General features: G+C 44.8%; 1 protein-coding gene across 1 annotated transcript in view; it reads right to left on the bottom strand.

The window, feature by feature from the left end:
* Positions 1 to 22,335, bottom strand: part of KIAA0586 (KIAA0586 ortholog) — a 198,372-nt gene that overhangs the window by 41,062 nt on the left and 134,975 nt on the right.

Here is a 22,335-nt window from a genome sequence, read left to right as displayed (position 1 = left end):
TCTGTGCAAGTGGCTGTCTTGGTAATGGCATACGGCTTTGCTTCCTCAAGTCAGAGCCTCCAGCAAAGAGAACAGTGATCATCACAGTAGTGACATTTCTAGACCTTACTCCTAATCTAATGAGACTAGCAGTCAAAGGCAACAAAGCCTTACATCTCACACTGCAGATATACAGCTATAAGATTGTGGACACAGAAGTGCCTAGGCACCCCCCAACATGCCAGAAAGTGCACTGTTTAATTTGGTTGGTTGCAGGTTGGGCGGTAAGTTAAGCTGGGAATTTATCAGCCCCTCTACTCATGCGAGGGTGCTAGGTATTATCCTAGACCAGCCTTTCTCAACCATTTTAACACAGAGGAACCCATAAAGTAACTTCCTGCTCTCAGGAAACCTCGCTAAAATGTACTAGATCTACAACTCATGATACACTGCCTGGAGTATTCATGTTCTCCCTGTGCCTGCGTGGGTTTCCTCCGGGTAATCCAGTTTCCTCCTACACTCTAAAGACATGCTGGTAGGTTAATCATATCCTGTCTTAACTGGCCCTAGTATGTATGAAAGTTTTTTAGGGACATTAGGTTGTAAGCTGCTTGAGGGCAGGGACTGATCTGAATGTACAATGTATGTGTACAGCGCTGGGTAAATTAACGGCGCTATACAAGTACCCAAAATAAATACATTAATGTGATGGTCAGTAGGAAGAATGCTTCTTACACTTGTGGTCATTGGAAAGAATTACCCAATTACAGATAGCTAAAAAGATCAATGGTGTCAGTGGGAACTTATCCGAGAGGTAAACATTGCTCATTGCTCAAGGAACCCCTTGCAACCTCTGGAGGAACCCTGGTTGAGAAACCCTGTCCTAGACTCTGACCTCTCCTTTAGGCCCACATGCAATCAGAGACCAAATCTTTCTGCCTTAACCAACGACACTACAAAGCCAAGAATTCCTTCTCTTCTCTCGCCTTGACTATTGCAATTCTTTTCTGGATGGGCCAACATTGCACAGCTAGACTTACCTACCTTACTAATCGATCATTGTCCACCACCTGTCAATTCTTCCACTGGCTTCTGCTTTCCCATTGTATGCAATTAAAAAATACGAACAACCTCATCTCCAAGTATCACCCAAACCATATAGTTCACTGCACCCAAGACTTCCTGCTCTCCAGCTCTCTTGTCACCTCCTCAGGACTTCACAGCCTCTCCCTTCCTCTGAAACTCACTAACCTAATCTGTCAAGCTATTGCATACTCTGTCTGCCTTTAGGCGATCCCTGAAAATGGATCTCTTCAGGGGGGTCTTTCCTTTCTCCACCTAAAACTGCAGTTCTACCTTCTCCAACTAACTTATACATTTTTGCACCACTTTCCCCTACCTCTTGTAAGCTTTCATGAGCAGGATCCTCCACTCTCTTGAACTACGTAGTATTGTAACTGTCTTCCTTTGTTTTGTAAAAGTACAATGCAAACTGTTTGTGCTATATAAATCTTGTATAGTAATAATTATAAAATAACACATTCTATAAAAAAATATTTTTAATGCCTTTCATGACAGTGGTTTTATTTATTAACATATCTATAGTCTGTGAGAAAGAGCATACATTATGGGGGGGTAGGGTTTAAGGACATGATAAAGGTTGGGAACCAGTGGGGAGTAGTGTTATCCTGGTGACAAGGGAAGAGGTAAAGACATAAAAATGCTGGCGTGTACTAAAAATAGGCAGCTACTTAACATGACAGATAATGTGCTGCCAACATCTTCCTCCCACTGGGTCCATTTCAAATCTGGCAAACACCTCTGTTTTATTTACTCTAATGTGAGGTTTGTAGTCTTCCACTAGGAAATCATTCCAAAAGTGTGAGATACCCACAAACGACTGCAAAGAGCTGAATATATCTGCTTTATGACAGATACTGACAGTAGGAAAGATTACCGCCTCTTGCAGAAGTCAGGGTCTGCTCTGTACTATACAGAGAATGTGGCTGACTAACAGACACCAAGATGGTGCACTAAGCACTGATGTTGCTGCAATGTGTATGAGGTGGTGAGAATCTTCAGCATGCTGGTAACTATGGTTGTCCTGATACCGATACTAGTATCGGCATCGATACCGAGCATGATGTACTCGGGCAAATGCTCCAATGCTTCACCCGATACCTGGGTCTGGCTGATCAGTGCGGTGGGAGAGTTAGAAGCACCGATCACCCTGTATAGATTTCAAAGTCTGACAGCCATCCCGTTTCCCCGGACCCCACCCCGCGGCTTTCAACTGCTTTATCAAAATCAGTGGTGATCGGTCCATGTAATTCTCCCACACACGATCACCGCTAACTGTCCCCGTAGCCTCCTCCAGTCCCCCTCCTTTCTGCTGCTGTCCCCCTTCATGCTGCTGTCACCCTCCGTTCTCCTGTGTCCTTCTCCATGCTGCTGTCCCTCTCCGTGCATCTGTCCCCCTCTCTTTTGCCCCTTTGTGCATCTGTCCCCATCTCTTCTCCCCCTCCGTGCATCTGTCCTCCTCTCGTTTCCCCCTCCATGCATCTGCCCCCCTCTCATCTCCCCTCCATGCTGCTGTCCCCCTCCCTTCTCCCCCTCCGTGCATCTGTCCCCCTCTCATCTCCCCCTCCATGCTGCTGTCCCCCTCTTTTCTCCCCCTCCATGTATCTGTCCCCCTCCCCTCTCTTCTCCCCCTCCGTGCATCTGTCCCCCTCTCATCTCCCCTCCATGCTGCTGTCCCCCTCTCTTCTCCCCTTCCGTGCATCTGTCCCCCTCCCCTCTATACTCCCCCTCCGTGCATCTGTCCCCCTCTCTTCTCCCCCTCCGTACATCTGTCCCCCTCCCCTCTCTTCTCCCCCTCCGTGCATCTGTCCCCCTCTCTTCTCCCCCTCTGTGCATCTGTCCTCCTCTCTTTTCCCCCTCCGTGCATCTGTCCCCCTCTCATCTCTCCTCCATGCTGCTGTCTCCCTCTCTTCTCCCCCTCCGTGCATCTGTCGCCCTCCCCTCTCTTCTCCCCCTTCGTGCATCTGTCCCCCTCTCCTCTCTTCTCCCCCTTCGTGCATCTGTCCCCCTCTCCTCTCTTCTCCCCCTTCGTGCATCTGTCCCCTCTCATCTCCCCCTCCGTGCTGCTGTCCCCCTCCGTGCATCTGTCCCCCTCGATTTGTCAGGATGGAGAGCGGAGTTAGGAGACGGTAAATCCAGCTCCTTCGTTTTCTGAATGGACAGAGTCAGTGATCACTGACTCTGTCCATTCACATAACTGAAACATTGTAACCTCCTGTAATTACGATGTCTCAGTTAATGAATGGAGAGGAGCCGCTGTCTACTACTACTAACAAATGTGCCACTGTCACATGAGATTAAATTAAAGTATCGGTAATCGGTATCGGCGAGTACTTGAAAAAAAGTATCGGTACTTAAAAAAAGTGCTATCGGGACAACCCTACTGGTAACTGTAAAGTAGCAACAGATGTCCCAATTAGGTGGATTTCTATCAATAAGCTTTATATTACCTAGATCAGTGGTCATCAACCCTGTCCTGCAGGGCCCACTAACAGGCCAGGTTTTATGTATTACCATGGGGAGATGCAGTCTAGAATACTGTAATCACTGAGGAGCAAATGATATCAGCTGTGATGTATTTCAGTTATCTTGCAAACCTGGCCTGTTAGTGGGCCCTGCAGGACAGGGTTGATGACCACTGACCTAGATGAAGCCAGCCACACACATAACACTGATTATACAGTGTCCTCTGGATTTACCAAACTATGCAATGTGCAGGTTTAGTTAAAACATCTATTTAAATTTCTATCTAATCAAGCCCCATTAATACAAAACTGTTTTTGGTATTGCACAGTACAGGTATGACCCAAATGTAGCCCCAAACTCCAATCCAGTGCCACAAACAGTTTGCCCTAGATCAACATCATAAGGTGCCATGGTGTAGGTTGGCCGGCCACCAGCACCATAACAACCAATGACATTCTAGGACCAGGACACAGGTTATCATTGTTTGCTATAGTGAAATGAAAAACTAAGCGCAAATGGTAGTGCAACTGTGAACATGTAAATGAATAATCATATGTGGTGCATAGTCAATAGGTCCATATAAGAACAGGGATTGGTGATTAATGACAGCAGCTGTACTCAGAGAGAGCCAACTCTGTGATTGGGATGAGAAAAGGGGAAAACACAGGAAGCGCCACCTGAGTGTAGTATTAAAAATCACAGTTTAATGGCAAAAAACACAATTACACTCATAAGATAGAAGTAAAATCAGGCTCATCTGTAGATGGTTACATCCAGGTCTTTCTAGCTAGGAGAGACCTGGATGTAACAATCTACAGATGAGCACGATTTTACTTCTTGTGAGTGTAACGGTGTATTTTGCCATTAAACTGTGATTTTAATACTACACTTGCTTGCATTTTCCTCTTTTGTCATTCTTTGTTATTATGATGCACCAATGTATGACTGATCCAGCCACCAGCTTTAGGAAGTCTTCAAACCTCCTCCACCTCCTGTGCTCTGCCACGCTGCTGGAGCCAATAGGTTGGGTTCTGATGTAAGGAGAGGGATCTGTGATGGGGAGGCACATGCATAGGGGCAACTCTGATGTGATGGGGCTTTCATATATAAAGGCAGGCCTCTGATATGAAGGAAGGAGCTTCTAATGTGAATTATTTTACATCAAGGCATGTGTGTATTGTCCCATGGATAAAATAACATTGTTAGAATGGGGTGCCTCAAGATGTTGCATACTTTTAAAGGGTGCTATGGACTGAAAAAAAAAAAAAAAAAAAAAAGTTGAGAAATGCTGCCCCAACCTTACCATCTACAGCAGTGGTCTCCAAAAAACTGCGGCCCTTTGCTTGCTTTTATTCTATTCATCAACTGATACCAATGATGGGCCATAGTTCGCCCTATTGACACCAGTGAAGGGGCACAATTGCTCCCAATAACACCAACAACGGGGCACAATTTCTGACAATGACACCAATGATGGGACACAATTCTTTCCATTGACACCAACAATGGGACACAATTCCTCCTAATGACGCATTGTTTTTCCCCACTGATGTCGGGACCATTTCTTCTCCCAATGGCCACAGTCTGGCCCTCCTAATGTCTGAAGGAAAGTAAACTGGCCCTTTGTTTAGAAAGTTTGGAGACCCCTACTCTAGAGCATGTCCCAGCATTATTTCCCCTTTGAAAATTGTTGCTGTAGCAAGAAACAGATTTTATTACTCCCCGAGACATTATCACCAAGCATATAAAGTTCTTGCAGACGCAGCTGTTAGGAGCTCAGTTCCTACTAGCTTAGGCACACCCCCAGAAATGCATCTTACAAGAACCCATTTCCTACACAAAGTTTGTAGACAGGCCCTTGGAAGTGAAGAAAGATGCACTGGTTTGCTGAGCAAAACCTCAATATATTCATGAGCAGAGGGGCAGGGAAGGCTGGAGATAGCCGTTTTGTAGTCCAGTAGAGGAGAGCACAGACAGGGGAACATTGTCAGCTCATTACAGGAAATTAGGGGGATCAATGTGTATTTTTCTGTACTTGCAGCATTTTAAAAGGCAACATGGGGAAAAGGTCAATACAATTTTTGTATGGTTTATTTTGTCCAAATCCGGGCACAAAAAATACCCGTGTAGTATAGCTTTACGTGTATGTAAACCCAAACAATGAACTTTTCTTAGGTGCTCCTCTTGGTCTGCCAAATATACCATTAACTGTGTTTTGTTGCATCTGTTTAATCACTTCCTTACTGGGCACTTAAACCCCCCTCCTGCCCAGACCAATTTTCAACTCACGCATTTTGAATGACAATTGCGCGGTCATACAACACTGTACCCAAATGACATTTTTATATATTTTTTTCACACAGAGCTGGGGTTTTCTATTTTTTGTTAAACAAAAAAAGATGGAAACATTTTGAAAAAAAAAAAAATCATGTTTCATAGTTTGTTATAAAATTTTGCAAACAGGTAATTTTTCTCCTTCATTGATATGCGCTGAGTGAGTGAGAAACTTATATAGCGCAACACATGCGAACTGAATCGCCTCTGGGCGCTTGGTATCCATTCCCTGGGCCCTCAGAAGAGATGGGTCTTGATCTTTCTCCTGAAGGCCAGGTGGTTTACCTCCAATCGGATGCTGGTTGGTAGAGCGATCCATAGTCTGGGTCCTTGGACCGCAAATCTTCATTCTCCTTTGGACTTGTATCTGGCTTTGGGTATCTGGAGTAGATTTTGGTTGGTGGATCGCAGAATGCGATTGGTGTTGTGAGCTTTTAGTTTCTCGCATAGATATTGGGGGGCATTTCCCAGAATACACTTATGCGTTAGACAGAGAGCTTTGAAAGTGATTCTGTCTTTTACGGGCAACCAATGAAGGGATCTCAACGAAGGTGAGATTGATTCCCATGTTTTTTTCCCAGTCACTAGTCTAGCGGCCGTATTTTGAACGGCTTGCAGACGAGTGATTTGGTATTTGGGGAGTCCAAGATAGAGGGCATTTGCATAGTCAAGTCTGGAGTTGATAAGTGTCCCCACCACGACTGCTATGTCTTTTTTTGGGATAAAGGGGGTGAGTCTGCGTAAAAGGCACAGCAGATGGTGCGATCCGCTGACTACTGACCCTATTTGTGCATCCATTGTCATGTAGGTGTCGAAGATGACTCCGAGACTTTTGACTTTGGTGCTGGGGGTGATGGATTGACCCAGAATGGGCGGGGGCGTCCATGTTGTTGCGGGATGAATCTTCCGATTGGCCTGAAACAGGAGAAGTTCTGTTTTTGAGCCATTGAGTTAAACTCAATGGCTCAAAAACAGAACTTTGTCATCCACTTTTTGTCATCCACTTTTCTATCAAAGAAAGGCATATCTCTAGTCCAAGATAATGATCCTTTTTGTTGCAGATGAGAAAATACAGTTGTGTGTCATACACACGCTGATGAGGCGGCACCGATAGGCACTGATAAGCACAGATAAGATGGCACTGATGGGGGCAGATAAGGCGGTACTGATGGGCACCGGTAGGTGCTCTCCTTGATCGGGACCGATGTCCTGATGACAGCCGCCAGTGATCAGCTTTTTTTTTTCTTCTCCTCCCGCTATGAGCTGATTACCGGCTTTGTTGAAGTTTTGAGTCAAAATCTTGAACACCCATACTAATTGCACAATACAAACTTTGCGCCCACACTTTGACAGGAAAAAAAATTTGAAACCTCATATTATTCAGCTGTCTGTCTGACACTGCTGGAGCTTTAATTATGTGAATAGAGATTAAACCACTCACACCTAATGTCCTCATTAAGTGGTTTATACTCCTATAAATGTCCAACGTCCTCATTATAGCTTCACCTTTATTAGTGTGCTGTGTAGGTCAGCCACAGGACAATAGAATTTGTCAAGTGACTCAATGCTGGGCCTGTTCCCATGCGTAATGTGTCATAACCCTTAATGGCTGCAACATTCTGATAATTCTGCCTATGTGATACAGTATTTCAAGAATTATAAACTGAACCAGTGACTACATAGACAAATCGGTAACCAAATTCAAGACTCACATGTGCCCATAGTAGCACAGGGCCATGGATTAGTATTGTAGTGCCCCCTTGTGGCGGGATGTCAAGCCAATCCCAGTCTATTTTTTGTGATGGCGATCACTCGTCTGGGTCTTCAGTCTATGTAGGAAAACATGCTTTCACCCATTTCTAGGCCTATTCTGCAGGTCGTGTTGCCAAAACAATTGAGGCCTATGCGACATGGGGCACAGGTTGCTGGCCACCCAGGGGAATCTTTCTACCTCTGCCAAGCAGGCAGAGCCTCCTCCACTAGGATACCACTCATTCCTGACCAGAAATAATTTCATCTTTTCGTCCCCAGGTATAGGTCATTTTGCATAAAGGGCATAGGAAAAAAAAAAACAGTTTCCATTTTTTTTAAGGCATTTCCTGAACTTCTTGGCAATAACACATGAAAAAGTCCAAAAGTTATTACACTCACCAGCCACTTTATTAGGTACACCTTGCTAGTACCGGGTTGAACCCCCTTTTGTCTTCAGAACTGCCTTAATTCTTTGTGTCATAGATTCAACAAGGTGTTGGAAACACTCCTCAGAGATTTTGGTCCATAGTGACATGGTATCATCACGCAGTTGCTACATACTTGACAGCTGCACATCCATGATGCCAATCTCCTGTTCCACCACAAACTCCTAGGTGCTTCTATTGGATTGAGATCTGGTGACTGTGGAGGCCATTGGAGTACAGTGACCTCATTGTCATGTTCAAGAAACCAGTGGTGAGATGATTTGAGCTTTGTGACATGGTGCATTATCCTGCTGGAAGGAGCCATCAGAAGATGGGTACACTGTAGTCATAAAGGGATGGACATTGTCAGCAACAATACTCTGGTAGGCCGTGGCATTTAAATGATGCTCAATTGGTACTAAGGGGCCCAAAGTGTGCCAAGAAAACATTCCCCACACCATTACACCACCAGCCTGAACTGTTGATAGGCAGGCTGGATCCATGCTTTCATGTTGTTCACGCCAAATTCTGACCATTTCATCTGAATGTCGCAGCTGAAAAATCGAGACTCATCAGACCAGACGACGTTTTTCCATTCTATTGTCCAATTTCGGTGATCCTGTGCCAATTCTAGCCTCAGTTTCCTGTTCTTAGCGGACAGGAGGGGCATCCGGTGTGGTCTTCTGCTGCTGTAACCCATCTGCTTCAAGGTTTGATGTGTTGTCCATTCAGAGATAGTGTTCTGTATACCTTGGTTGTAACGAGTGGTTATTTGAGTTACTGTCGCCTTTCTATAATCTCGAACCAGTCTGTCCATTCTCCAAATTAAAGGGGATGAGTTGACAACTGGTTTTGACCAAGGTTAAAAAAAATTAAAATAAAATAAAAAAAAATAAAAAACACAAAAGGGAAAGGATGGAATTTTTTGCTGAATCTATCAGGAATGAACATGTTTCTAATCATCGAATTATCTCCTGGCCAAGAAAAATCTAAAAGTAGTCATATGCACATGTACTTTTAAAAATGAACCCTACACACAAAGCTCTTTGTGCAAAGATTAGGACAGTGGGGTAGATTCAGGTAGGGCTGCGCACTCTTACGGAGGTGCAGCGTTCCGTTTTTACGCTACGCCTCCGTAAATTACTTGCGCTACGCTTCATTCACGAAGCGGTAGCTCTGTAATTTGCCGGGGCGTTCCGTAAAAGTGGCCGGCGTAAGCGCGCGTAATTTTAATGATCCCGTAGGGGGCGTGGATCATTTAAATTAGGCGCGTTCCCGCGCCGAACGTACTGCGCATGCTCCGTCGGGAAACTTTCCCGACGTGCATTGCGGTAAATGACGTCGCAAGGACGTCATTTGCTTCAACGTGAACGTAAATGGCCATTCACGATTCACTTACGCAAACGACGTAATTTTCAAAAATCGCGACGCGGGAACGACGGGTATACTTAGCATTGGCTGCGCCTGCCAATAGCATGAGCAGCCTTACACAGAAACCGACGAACGCAAACGACGTAAAATTTGAACGCAGGGCGCGCGTACGGTTGTGAATCGGCGTGAGTATGCAATTTGCATACTCTACGCTGACCACTACGGGAACGCCACCTAGCGGCCAGCGTAAGAATGCAGCCTATGATATGACGGCATAAGAGCCTTATGCCAGTCATATCTTAGGCTGCAGTCGGCGTATCGAGCTTTCTGAATACAGAAAGTCGATACGCAGGCGCTACTTAGCAATTACGCTGTGTATCTATGGATACGCAGGCGTAATTGCTACCTGAATCTACCCCATTGACATTAGTAGAATCTATGAAGGCACCAATGAATGGTTGGACGAGCAATTTTTATATTTTCTCTTGCAAAGTTCTACAGGTGTACATTTTGGTACTGCCGAGCAGCGGGCACTGATGTTCTTCTAACAAATTCTAGAGCCCAAGTCTGCCTAAAATTCAATGTCATAATACAATATAGCAAGTTATTTTTCATTAGCCTTGGTGAAAGGCAAGAAGGCCCATGACACAGAATGGATTAGCCGTCATGGCAATGAATGCACAGAGGTGTGACAGTCCTCATGCTAACTGGTATGTATATATTATTTGTTATAAATGGACGAGGCAGTTCAAGTTCGAAGTTAGTATTTCTCGGGTAATAGTTTCAAGCTGTACGGCACAGCTGTATGGACCCAGACACACATGCTATCGCAGTAATGCTTTGATAGCAGGGGGCCCTTGAGTGTCAGGATATAGAAAAGGCAGCAGTTGCTGGCTGTGAAAACAGTCTGATGCAAACCAGATGGGGGACTGAGTTGATGGGCAACACAAAGGAAAACAATTGGCTCATTCACCAAAGTCAGACCACTACCCCAGAGAATAACCAGAAGACAATAAGACAGGCACGGCTGATGCAAACAAGCAACGGCCATGTGGCAAAGCTGGAAAATAAATGGATTTCTCCCCACACCAGGGCTATAAATGATCTCTCCTTGATTGCTGCTCATTACAGAGTTTTATTTCAGGTATTGCAGGAGATGTGTGTGTACACAGCCATATTTAAAAGACAGATCATCAGGAAAAGGCTTGAGTTTCCTTGCTTGTCAGACATGTTTATGGCATCAATAAATTACACCAAAACGATGTATGTAGACTGGACATAACTTTGTGCTGAAAGTTCTAGTTGCACCACCTTTCCAAATCGTAGATGCAGACATCTGGCACATGAAGTATAAGCAGACCTTCCAAGGAAAACCAAATATCTGCTTTTTTAGGTAGCCCCCTGCTTCCAAACATCAATGGCTTTAAAAAGCCATTGATCAAAAAACCTCTTACTGGATGTTTGTTTTCAAAATTACTTGCATCACTCGCACCATGTATCATCATTTGCCAATTTTTATTCTATGAAATAATGTTATCACCTTTTTTTAAACTCGTTGGGGTAGATTCACGTAGATCGGCGTTTCTTTGTGCGGGCGTAACGTATCCCATTTACGTTACGCCTCCGCAACTTTTACAGGCAAGTGCCGTATTCTTAAAAGAAAGTTGCGGCGGCGTAGCGTAAATAGGCCGGCGTAAGCCCGCCTAATTCAAATTGTGAAGAGGTGGGCGTGTGTTATGTAAATCAGGCTTGACCCAACGTGATTGACGTTTTTCCCGAATGGCGCATGCGCCGTCCGTGGAATTTCCCAGTGTGCATTGCTCCAAAGTACGCAGCAAGGACGTCATTGGTTTCAACGTGAACGTAAATGACGTCCAGCCCCATTCACGGACGAATTACGCAAACGATGTAAAAAATTAAAAATTTGACGCGGGAACGACGGCCATACTTAACATTGGTACGCCGCACTTACGCCACCGTATAGCAGGGGTAACTTTACGCCAGGAAAAGCCTAACGTAAATGGCGTAAATGTACTGCGTCGGCCGGGCGTACGTTCGTGAATTTGCGTATTTAGCTGATTTACATATTCTAGGCGTAAATCAGCGTACACGCCCATAGCGGCCAGCGTAAATATGCAGTTAAGATGCGACGGCGTAAGAGACTTACGCCGGTCGGATCTAATAGAAATCTATGCGTAATTGATTCTATGAATCAGGCGCAGAGATACGACGGCGTATCTGGAGATACGCCGTCGTATCTTGTCTGTGAATCTACCCCTTTGTATCTCTGTGCTGCTGGTCATTTGTGGCCTTTTTCAGACACTTCCTGTCTACATGAAGCCACTCCAGCATTAGGTGCATGCCGCTGTTCTGGACCGGCTTACTAATAATGACTAAGGTAGACCACACTTGTGCAATGTGTGTCTGCACTGCTGCGGAGCACATGTGGCAGAGCAACAATAAAGGAGGACTATTGGAAGACAGTCGTCACTCCATTATAGGGATCATGTCAAACCGATTTTTACTCCATTTAAAGTACATAAAAATGCAGGAGTCACTTAGAAGAAAGTATGCATGTAAAAGCAAGCTGCAATTGCCCAACTACAAAAGTCCAAATATGATATTGAAGATAAAAGGTTAGGTTTAAAGTATAACTAAAGATCCACCTGTTGTGGAGATGCCCGAAATTACACATATATTGGAGGAAGGTAGAGGACCCGGTTGGTTGTGTGGTCCAAGTTGAGCTTCTTACCAATGCCAAACTTTGCCTATTGGGCATAGTGGATGATCTTCAGGTAGAGGAAGATACTAAACAAGCTTTAGCTCTATTCCAGGCCCGTATTTTGTCCCTTCTGCCCCGTACATGCGATCGGTGTTCCCGTTGGAAAAAGTCAGATGAGAGCTTTTGGTCGGGAATCCCGACCGTGTGTATGCTCCATCAGACTTTTTCCAACGGAAAAACTGCTGAAAAAAGATAGAGAGCAGGTTCTCTATTTTCCCGTCAGAAAAAAATCAGAACGGAATTCCCCATTGTGTGTACAAATTCTGACGCGTAAAATTCCGACGAATACTCGGAAACAAATCAAGACATGCTCAGAAGCATAGAACTTAATTTTCTCGGCTCATCGTAGTCTTTTACATCACCGCGTTCTTGGCAGTCAAAAGTTTACTGAACTTGTGTGACCGTGTGTATGCAAGGAAGGCTTGAGCGAAAGTTGGATGTTTTTTCTGATGGGAATTCCGCTCGTGTGTACAGGGCATTAGACACTGGAAGTCGGAGGACCCTGTGGAGAGTGGAGAGGATTATTTCTGTGTGTGCTCCCATTAAGGAGATACACCCTCTCTATTTGTCCTATTTACTATTAACATTGAAAGTGAACGTAAAAGAAAATCCCATATAGTCCCCAGAAAAGTAATAGAAGGGAAATCTTCCAATAGGGACACTAGTTCTGGTGACCTGGGGGTCCCCAAGTAATTCTCTTAATTTCCTCTCACTGCACATTATCCCTTAAAACAAAGCCCTCCATCTTCAGGTGCTTCCATCTTCACCCGGTCTTCCTTCCAGGTTTGTGGACTCCAGCTGTGCGAGTGGCCGGAGCCACAATGACGTCACTCCCACTCATGTACGCGGGAACATCTGTTCATAATAATTCATGATTGAACGGCATGGTATACTGTTCCTTCAGAGCACATGCGCCGGTGACGTCACCAGCTGCATCAAAAGTAAATATCTCCTAAACGGTGCACGCTTAAGGGAAATAATTACTGTACCTATAGGTAAGCCTTACTATAGGTTCACCTATAGGTAAAAGTCATGCATGGGAATCTACTCTCCCACATTAATTCACTAAGCTATAATGATTACTTGCTTGCAGAAATACTAGTTAATGAGATTTGGTACTCTGCCACAGTCATCCCTTAGCTATATATTGTCAGAATTATCACCCAGGCATCTAACGCTGGCCATGGATGGATAGAAATGTAATTCCCCCATCCACCTCATTTGTGTTGATGGAGGAATCTTAACAAATAACAGTGTATGTCCAGCTTTAGGTATGGTTGATGCCAAGATCAGTCACTAGCTAGGGCCCAACTTAACATAGCCAAAAGAAACTGCACACACCATCTTAAATCCACCAATAAAATACAATCCTGCCCTGAAAAAATGGATGTTGCTGAATGCCTGAATATGACTGGTTGCTCTGTGCAACCTATAATGGTGGATATATAGGAGTCACCATTTATGACTTATTTCTAATGCCTCGTACACACGACCGCTTTTACGACGAGAAAACTGTCATTTCTTATATTAGTCGAGAAAACGCGTCGTGTGCATGCACCCTAGCAGTTTTCTCGATGAGAAAAGCCTTTAATCGTATATGAGACGATAATCAACAACCAGTATTTAAAAGTGTATGAAAGTTTTTACTGTTTCATGGTAGTTCTACTTGCCCATCACCGTGACCAGCCAAGTCTCTAGCAGATCCAGCCACTCACAGGTTAGAAGAAAAGGTGTTGAGCAGCTGCTTCTTTATGGTGGGCCAGCATTAACTAGTCATGAATTCTAGTATAGATGACATTCAAGTGGCCAACAACAGATTTTAGGCTCACTTTCACAAAGCTTAACACCAGGATAAGGATCTTTATTTTAACCACTTGGTAACCGCCCTATAGCCGAAATACGGCTACAAGGCAGTTCCCTTACTCTGGGAGGGCGTCAATATACGTCCTCCCGGAGAATCAGATTTGCGCGCCCGAGCGGGCGCACACACGCGATCACCGTCGCTCGCCGGGTCCACGGGACCCGCAGCAACAAGGATCGCGGTAAGGAGCCAATGGAAGCGGCTCCTTACCACGTGATCGCGCTGTCCAATGACGGCGCGATCACTTGTAAACAAACCGGCGTCATGTAATGACGCCGGTTCCTCCCTCTCCTCTCTGTACGGTCCGTTCGGTACAGTGTGAGAGGAGAGGGGGGGGGGAGCGGGTGGCAGCAGCAGCAGCTGTGGGCTGGATCTGTGACAATTGCAGTCACAGATCCAGCCATCCCTCCCTGCGCAATACTCTGCAATACCCCCCATACTGTCTGCAATACCCCCTACACTCTGCAATAACACCAATACTCTGCAATACCCCCCAGACTCTGCAATACCCCCAATATTCTGCAATACCCCCCACACTCTGCAATACCCCCCCCATACTCTGCAATAACACCAATACTCTGCAATAATACCCCCCCATACTCTGCAATACCCCCCCCCCCCCATACTCTGCAATACCCCCCATACTCTGCAATACCCCCCATACTCTGCAATACCCCCCATACTCTGCAATACCCCCCATACTCTGCAATACCTTGCAATACGTCGCCTATGGGGATTTTTAAGTAGCAAAGTTTGGCGCCATTCCACGAGCGTGTGCAATTTTGAAGGGTGACATGTTAGGTATCTATTTACTCGGCGTAACTTCATCTTTCATACTATGCAAAAACATTGGGCTAAGTTTACTTTTTTTTTTAAGCACAAAAAAAACATGCGTTCAAAAAATTGCTGTGAAAATACCGTGCAAGATAAAAAGTTGCAACAACCGCCATTGTATTCTCTAGGGTCTTTGAAAAAAAAAAAGCATATATAATGTTTTGGGGTTCTATGTAATTTTCTAGCAAATAAATGATGATTTTTCCATGTAGGAGAGAATGTCAGAATTGGCCTGGGTGCTCCAGAACGCCTGAAGGTGCTCCCTGCATGTTGGGCCTCTGTATGTGGCCACGCTGTGTAAAAATCTCACACATGTGGTATCGCCATACTCGGGAGGAATAGCATAATGTGTTTTGGGGTGTAATTTGTGGCATGCATATGCTGTGTGTGAGAAATAACCTGCTAATATGACAGAAACTAGAATTTTTTTTTTATTTTTACAGAATTTTCAGTCTTTTTTCTTTTATAGCGCAAAAAATAAAAACCGCAGAGGTGATCAAATACCACCAAAAGAAAGCTCTATTTGTGTGAAAAAAAGGACAAAAATTTCAGACGGGTACAATGCAATTGTCATTCAAATTGTGAGAGCACAGAAAGCTGAAAATTGGTCTGGTGATTAAGGGGGTTTTCGTGCCCAGTGGTCAAGTGGTTAAAAAGGGACAGTCGTTATCAGCCAATATGTCCAATAGGATTTTGAAATTACAGTCACATGGCTACAATAAGGATTCTTATTTTTGTACTGAAGCTTCTTAATGTAATCTAACTATACTGTAAGCAAACAAAGCAAACTATTGGAACAAGGACTGAACATTCTAATAGAAGCCTGCAGGGTAATTAGAAAAGGAGTTTACTTCTATGTCAAAAGGCAGGAACAAAGCCAGGTGTATTTGCAACATGTCACCATATAGTAAATAATTCAGTGTACTTAGAGGATGCTGCTTTGCAAAATTCCAAACATTACTTTGATGCAGCCAGTAAATGCAATACAAATTGGATCCAGTACAAGCACTTTAGAGGTGTGCAGTGTAAAACAAACACATTGTAATTTGTGCAGCGTCACCTTTCATACTGGGATTCACACTTACCTAAAAAAATACTGAGCTCACTTCCACCATTTGACTAGCAAGTGAGAAACCGCACTTCCTGGAAAAACCGAAAAATTTACAAGCTATACAATTCACAACTCACAAGCTTGTGATTCTGCTCAGCAGAGAACCTGTCACATACATGGCAAGGTATGAAACCGAGTCTGGACAGCATAGAACTGCTACAGCTTTACATTTTCACCTCTCTTTACCTTTCTATACTGCATGAAGTTGTCATTGTTCGGACAGAGCAAACAAATGTCCCAACCAATACGACACATGGATGGAAAATCGGACTGCATTTGTTTGTATCTGCAGCCACTGTACAATTAATTATATTATCCCCAAGTGTTTCAGTTGTTAAAGGGTTATTAAAGCGGAGTTCCACCTAAAAATGGAACTTCCGCTTAATCCACTTCTTCCCTCCCTTACATGCCACATTTGGCATGTAATTTTTTTGGGGAGGTAGTGGGGGGTCAGGAGGAGTGGGACTTCCTGTCCCACTTCCTCCTTCCGCCGAGGGGCTGCCCCTCCCTGTAGGCGAGCGCCTGTCCAATTGGACGGCGCCGCTTGCGCATGCGCAGTGGGTGCCCGGCCGTGAAGCCAAAAGCTGTCACTGCCGGGTGCCCACACTAGAAATGAAGACGCCGGCCAGCGAGAGGGGGCGAGGAGCGGAGCCCCGGCCGGCACGTCATTGGAACTGTGGAGCAGGTAAGTGTCTGTTTATTAAAAACCAGCAGCTACACTTTTTGTAGCTGTTGACTTTTAAGAAACTTAAAAAAAGGCTGGATCACTCCTTTAAAAGGAAAAAAAAATGTCCTTTAAAATAACAAACATGTTCTACTTACCTCCACTGTGCAGTTCGTTTTGCACAGAGTGGCCCCGATCCACGTCTTCTGGGGTCCCTCGGTGGCTGTCTCTGGTCCTCCCCGCAAATACTGACCACCGTAATGCGAGAGCTCGCATGGTGGTGAGTAATTGCGGGCGCGCTCCCGTGATACAGCGAGCGGCCATAGCCGCTCACTGTATCACTCAGCCCGCCCCTCGGCGCGCTGCGTCACTGGATGTGATTGACAGCAGCGCCAGCCAATGGCTGCGCTGCTCTCAATCCATCCGCTCTAGACAATCAGCGGCCAGACTGAGCGGCAAAGAGAATCTTGGGACCGCGCGGGACTTTCTAGGGGTCAGGTAAGTATAACGGGGGCTCGAGGGGGGGCCGGCAGCATCAGATGTTGTTTCACCTTAATGCATAGATTGCATTAAGGTGAAAAAAAATGTACTTTACAACTCCTTTAAGTGTAGGTGGAAAATGTGAGATTGCCATTTCTGACCAAATCAAAATATGGCTTGGTCATATGCCTAATGTTCCTAGTTGGGTCAGAGGTCCTGATCACATGCATGGTCAACTTTAGATCTTGTCATGGCCCACAGAACATGATAGATACCAGCAAAATAAATTTAAATTAAACACTACCGAAACAGAGCAGTCACTGGTTTACCTCACACTGCTTAAAAGCAAGCCATGTTATTGTAATGTTCTCGTTCATAAAACACAAAAGCAAAAGCAGCTCATCCCTTAGGCCCCGTACACACGGTCGGTTTGGTCCGATGAGAATAAACCAAAGTCAATTTTCATCGGACCAAACCGCGTGTATAGGCCATCGGTCTGTTTTCCTTCGGTCCAAAATTTTAAAACATGCTTCAAAACCGAACCGATGGACCGCTGCCCCATCGGACCAAACCGATGGTTAGTACAGAAAAGCATCGGTTCAAAACTCGCGCATGCTCAGAATCAAGTCGACGCATGCTTGGAAGCATTGAACTTCGTTTTATTCAGCACGTCGTGTGTTTTACGTCACCGCGTTCTGACCCGATCGGATTTTGGACTGACGGTGTGTACACATATCAGGCCGTACGGCCACTTCAGAGGTGAACCAATGAAAACGGTCCGTCGGACCATTCTCATCGGTTTTGTCCGACCGTGTGTACGGTGCCTTAAATGATCAGTCCACCCAAACATGATGTTTAAAGTGATATTAAAAGTTTATTTTTTATTATTTCTTTAAATAACAAACCTCTCATACTTACCTGCTCTGTGTAATATTTTGCAGAGAGCAGCTTCGATCCTCCTCCTTTTGGGTCCCTCACCGGGGCTCCTGGCTCCTCTTTTTCGTCTCGTTCCTGAGCCACCTTTGTGTGTCCATAAGACATACAGAACGTACAGAACGTGGCTTGGCCCCGCCCCTTCTCCCTCCTCACTGGCTGTGATTGACAACAGTGGGAGCCAATGGCTCCAGCTGCCATATCTCAGCCAATGAGGAGGCAGAGACCTGTGAAAGCAGTCGCTTAGGTGCACATTGCTGGATCGCAATTGGGCTCAGGTAAGTATTAGAGGGCTGCAGGGGAAGTTGCATACTGAAGATTTTTTTACCTTCATGAAAAGAATGCATGAAGGTAAAAAACCTTCAAACTTTGGAACCACTTTCTAAACCACATACTGCATATATGACAACAGCATGACTTTGTAGTAGAAAAGTCTGGGTGCTTAACTGGCCTGCCTGCAGTCCAGACCTTTCACCAAATAAAATGTTTTGGTGAATCTTGAAAGGAAAAATACAACAAAGATGACCAGGACTGTTGAGCAGTTAAAATCATATATCAGTCAGGAATGGGACAACATTCCTCTCCCAAAACTCCAGCAATTGGTCTCTTCAATTCCCAGATGTTACAGAGTGTTGTTAAAAGAAAAGGGAATGCTACACTGTGGTAAACATTGGATAGATTGATAGCAGTGCAGCCATTGTACTCCCACTGCTGTAAATCAAATACAATGACGCAGCCGCCGGGGGGCAGGGCCGAGTCATACACTCGGCGGCTATGTACGCCAAGTGTATGACATGGGGGTGCACCTGCAAGGTAACCCCCTCAGGAGAGAGCTTCCCAGGAGGAGGTTAGCAATTGTGGGGAAGAGCTGGGAGAGCCGCTGTGGGACCCCAGAAGAGGACGATCGGGGCCACTCTGTGCAAAACGAACTGCACAGTGGAGGCAAGTATGACATGTTTTTTTTTTTTTTTAAACGTGAACCTTTAGTACCACTTTAACTCCAAAAATTACCTTCTATTGCGCTCAACCTTTTCCAAACCGCCCCCCCCCCCCATTTTTTTGGGGTTGCTGTTGTAATCCAACTTCCTGTTAGAGAGTGGCTACATGCCTTCTCCATGGTCCCACTGTATTTTAAGAGTGTTAGTGGTTTGAGCAAGTCCATGGCATTATACAGGTTTTGGGTACTTAAAGCGGAGTTCCAGCCTTTTTTGATGTTTATTAAAAGTCAGCAGCTACAAAAAGCATAGCTGCTGGCTTTTAATAAACATACACTTACCTGCTCCACTGTCCAGCGCCGCTCCGCTCCTCTCCCCCCCCCCCCCTCCGCCGGCGCCTCCATCCCAACTGTGGGCACCCAGCTGTGACAGCTTTCGGCTTCACGGTCGGGCACTCACTGCGCATGCGTGAGCGGTGCTGCGCTACCCAATTGGACAGTGCGATCTCTGTGCCATAAATCCTTCTGTCTCACTAGGAGTTTGCAGAGTTGCCGTTGCACTTATTACACTTCCCAGAATATCAAATAAATTAAAACTCGAGCAGGGAAAGTGGAAAGCCCTTATAATAGCCTCAAAATTTGATACGGACATGCATGATAGGGTACACCTGAAACAAGAATACAGACCTGGAAAATAAAACCTATATCAGACGTCCTTTTCTACATTCTTATTTGGGGTCAGCAGCTCTGGGTACCAATGCCAAAGAACTAGCATGACAACCAGGCAAATGGGAAGTCAGCAATGGCTGCCTCTATGTTTACCTTAGGCCTTGCACATGTAAAGCAGTATGAGGCACATCCTGCAGATGTACACTTACTTTACTCTGTGCATCAATAAAACAGTTTGCCCCCTATACGTGCACCGTTTCAGTCGACTTGTAGCAACCAATCAGAATAGAAGGAGAGTGAAGGTGTATCTGCTTGGTTGTTAGAAGTGGATAGATCTAAAATGGTCTGAAGGACCAGTTCCAGGTTTGTCATAACAATGGAATGGATGACCCATTAACCACTTCATTACTGGGCACTTAAACCCCCTTCGTGTCCAGACCAATTTTCAGCTTTCAGCCTGACGCATTTTGAATGACAATTGCGCGGTCATACAACACTGTACCCAAATTATATTTTTATCATTTTTTCCCCACACATAGAGCTTTCTTTTGGTGGTATTTGATCATCTCTGCGATTTTAATTTTTTGCGCTATAAACAGAAAAAGACAGAAAATTTTGAAAAAAAACACAATATTTTTTACTTTTTGTTATAATAATATTCCATTTAAAAAAAAAAAAAATGTTTTCCCTCGGTTTAGGCCGATACGTATTCTTCTACATATTTTTGTTAAATAAAATCGCAATAAGCGTTTATTGATTGCTTTGCGCAAAAGTTATAGCGCCTACAAAATAGGGGATAGATTTATGATTTTTTATTTTTAATTTTTTACTAGTAATGGCGGCGATCTGCGTTTTTTTTTGTCAGGCCTGCGATATTGCGGCGGACGTATCGGGCACTTTTGACACATTTTTGGGACATTCACATTTATACAGCGGTCAGTGCTATAAAAATGCACTAATTACTGTGTAAATGTGACTGGCAGTGAAGGGGTTAACACTAGGGGGTGAGGAAGGGGTTAAATGTATTCTCTGGGTGTGTTTTAACTGTGTGGGGGGAGGGGGCGACTGGGGGAGGTGACCGATGCTGTGTCCCTATGTACAAGGGACACAGATCGGTCTCCTCTCCTCTGACAGCACGTGGAGCTCTGTGTTTACACACAGAGCTCCACGTCCCTGCTGTGTTCCCGCCGATCGCGTGTACCCGGCGGACATCGCGGCCCCCAGGTACACGCATCGGCTTCCCAACGATGCGCCGGGACAGTGTTTACCCGCTGCGCGCCCCCCAGCGGCGCGCGCGGGTAATGTCAACAAGAGGACGTCTAAAGACGTCCACTCGGCACTTCAGGTCCGCGCTGCAGGAGGTATTTTGTCTATAGCGCGGATCTGTAGTGGTTAATGAAGCTAGAAGTCATCAACAAACTCAGTCCAAAAAATTTATCTCGTCTACTTTGGCTAACGTTTTTTTTTTACTCTACTGGCCATCACTCGTTCACTTGTTAAGGGCCATACACACAGGGCTTCTGTCAAAGGGGTATGACCAAAAAGGTCTGCCGATCGGCATTCGATCAGCATTCTCAGCCAATGGCTGAGAGCACCAACTGGTATCTTATAGCGGGGGGGGCTGTTGCCCTGTCAGTACACAATATCTCAGCAGGGGGAAATTGATGTACTAATATTGGATTGTTAGTATAGCAGCTCCACCCAAGCCCTTCAGTTATTTTCCGTGTAGCCCATTGCGTTGAATGAAAAAAAATAATAATAATAGTGTGTACCAGGCTTTAGACTTGGAAATGTCCATCCCAGGTGGCAGAATTTGCCTATGTCTGGCCTACTCTAGTAGAGCAGACAACACTACTAGGTGGAACTGCAAACGGAATCGCTGCCCCTGCTTTAAATGTTATTGTTTAGTCTCTGGAATGTAATTGTACTGAAAAAGAAAAACGCATAATCTAATCAGCGAGTGTATGTGTGATGTGTTCTAGCCATGATGCCTGAATAGTAATGTTTAGCCAGGAAATGAGGACCAGCTGACACAAAGCTGGGTGATCTCAACTTATCAGATTGTGTCACAGCCATCACATACTAGTCACATTGGCACAATGAAGGTATTGATAAGATCTTCAGCTGCGTCAGGTTAGGGAATGTCTGGGGTGTTAAAGCAATGTGTGTGTAGGCAGCTTATACAGATTATTAACAGAAATATATTTGCAGAATTTTCCCAGATCAGTGGTTGTAGTTATTATAATAATACAATATGATCAAATATAACCTGTGGTTGTCTGAATACCCAAACAATAACTAATCAGAAAAGCGGCAGTCACTGTTCGGCCAATCATTTTCCACCCAGCTCTGTCCATTTCTAAATGGAATTTGTTGAGCCAGGTGGTGCTGTGAGGGCCACCCGTAGCTCAAATTGTAGCGTAATCAGCCGAAATTGGAGCTGTATATGGCTAGCTTTAAAGTTTTCACAATGGTTGTTCAGCACAGATTCTGATTGAACTACCTGGCATACAGAGAGAGAACCTCAAATATACATATTAAAGTGGTCTATAAACTTATTAATTAACTACTTCCATATCGGGCCTATTCTGGTACTTCTCTCCTTCATGTAAAAATCATAATTTTTTTGCTAGAAAATTACCCAGAACCCCCAAACATTA

This window comes from Rana temporaria, chromosome 13, assembly GCF_905171775.1.
Source record: "Rana temporaria chromosome 13, aRanTem1.1, whole genome shotgun sequence".
Classification (NCBI taxonomy): domain Eukaryota; kingdom Metazoa; phylum Chordata; class Amphibia; order Anura; family Ranidae; genus Rana; species Rana temporaria.
Note: the sequence above shows the minus strand (reverse complement) of the source record. Positions and strands in the feature narration are given on the sequence as shown.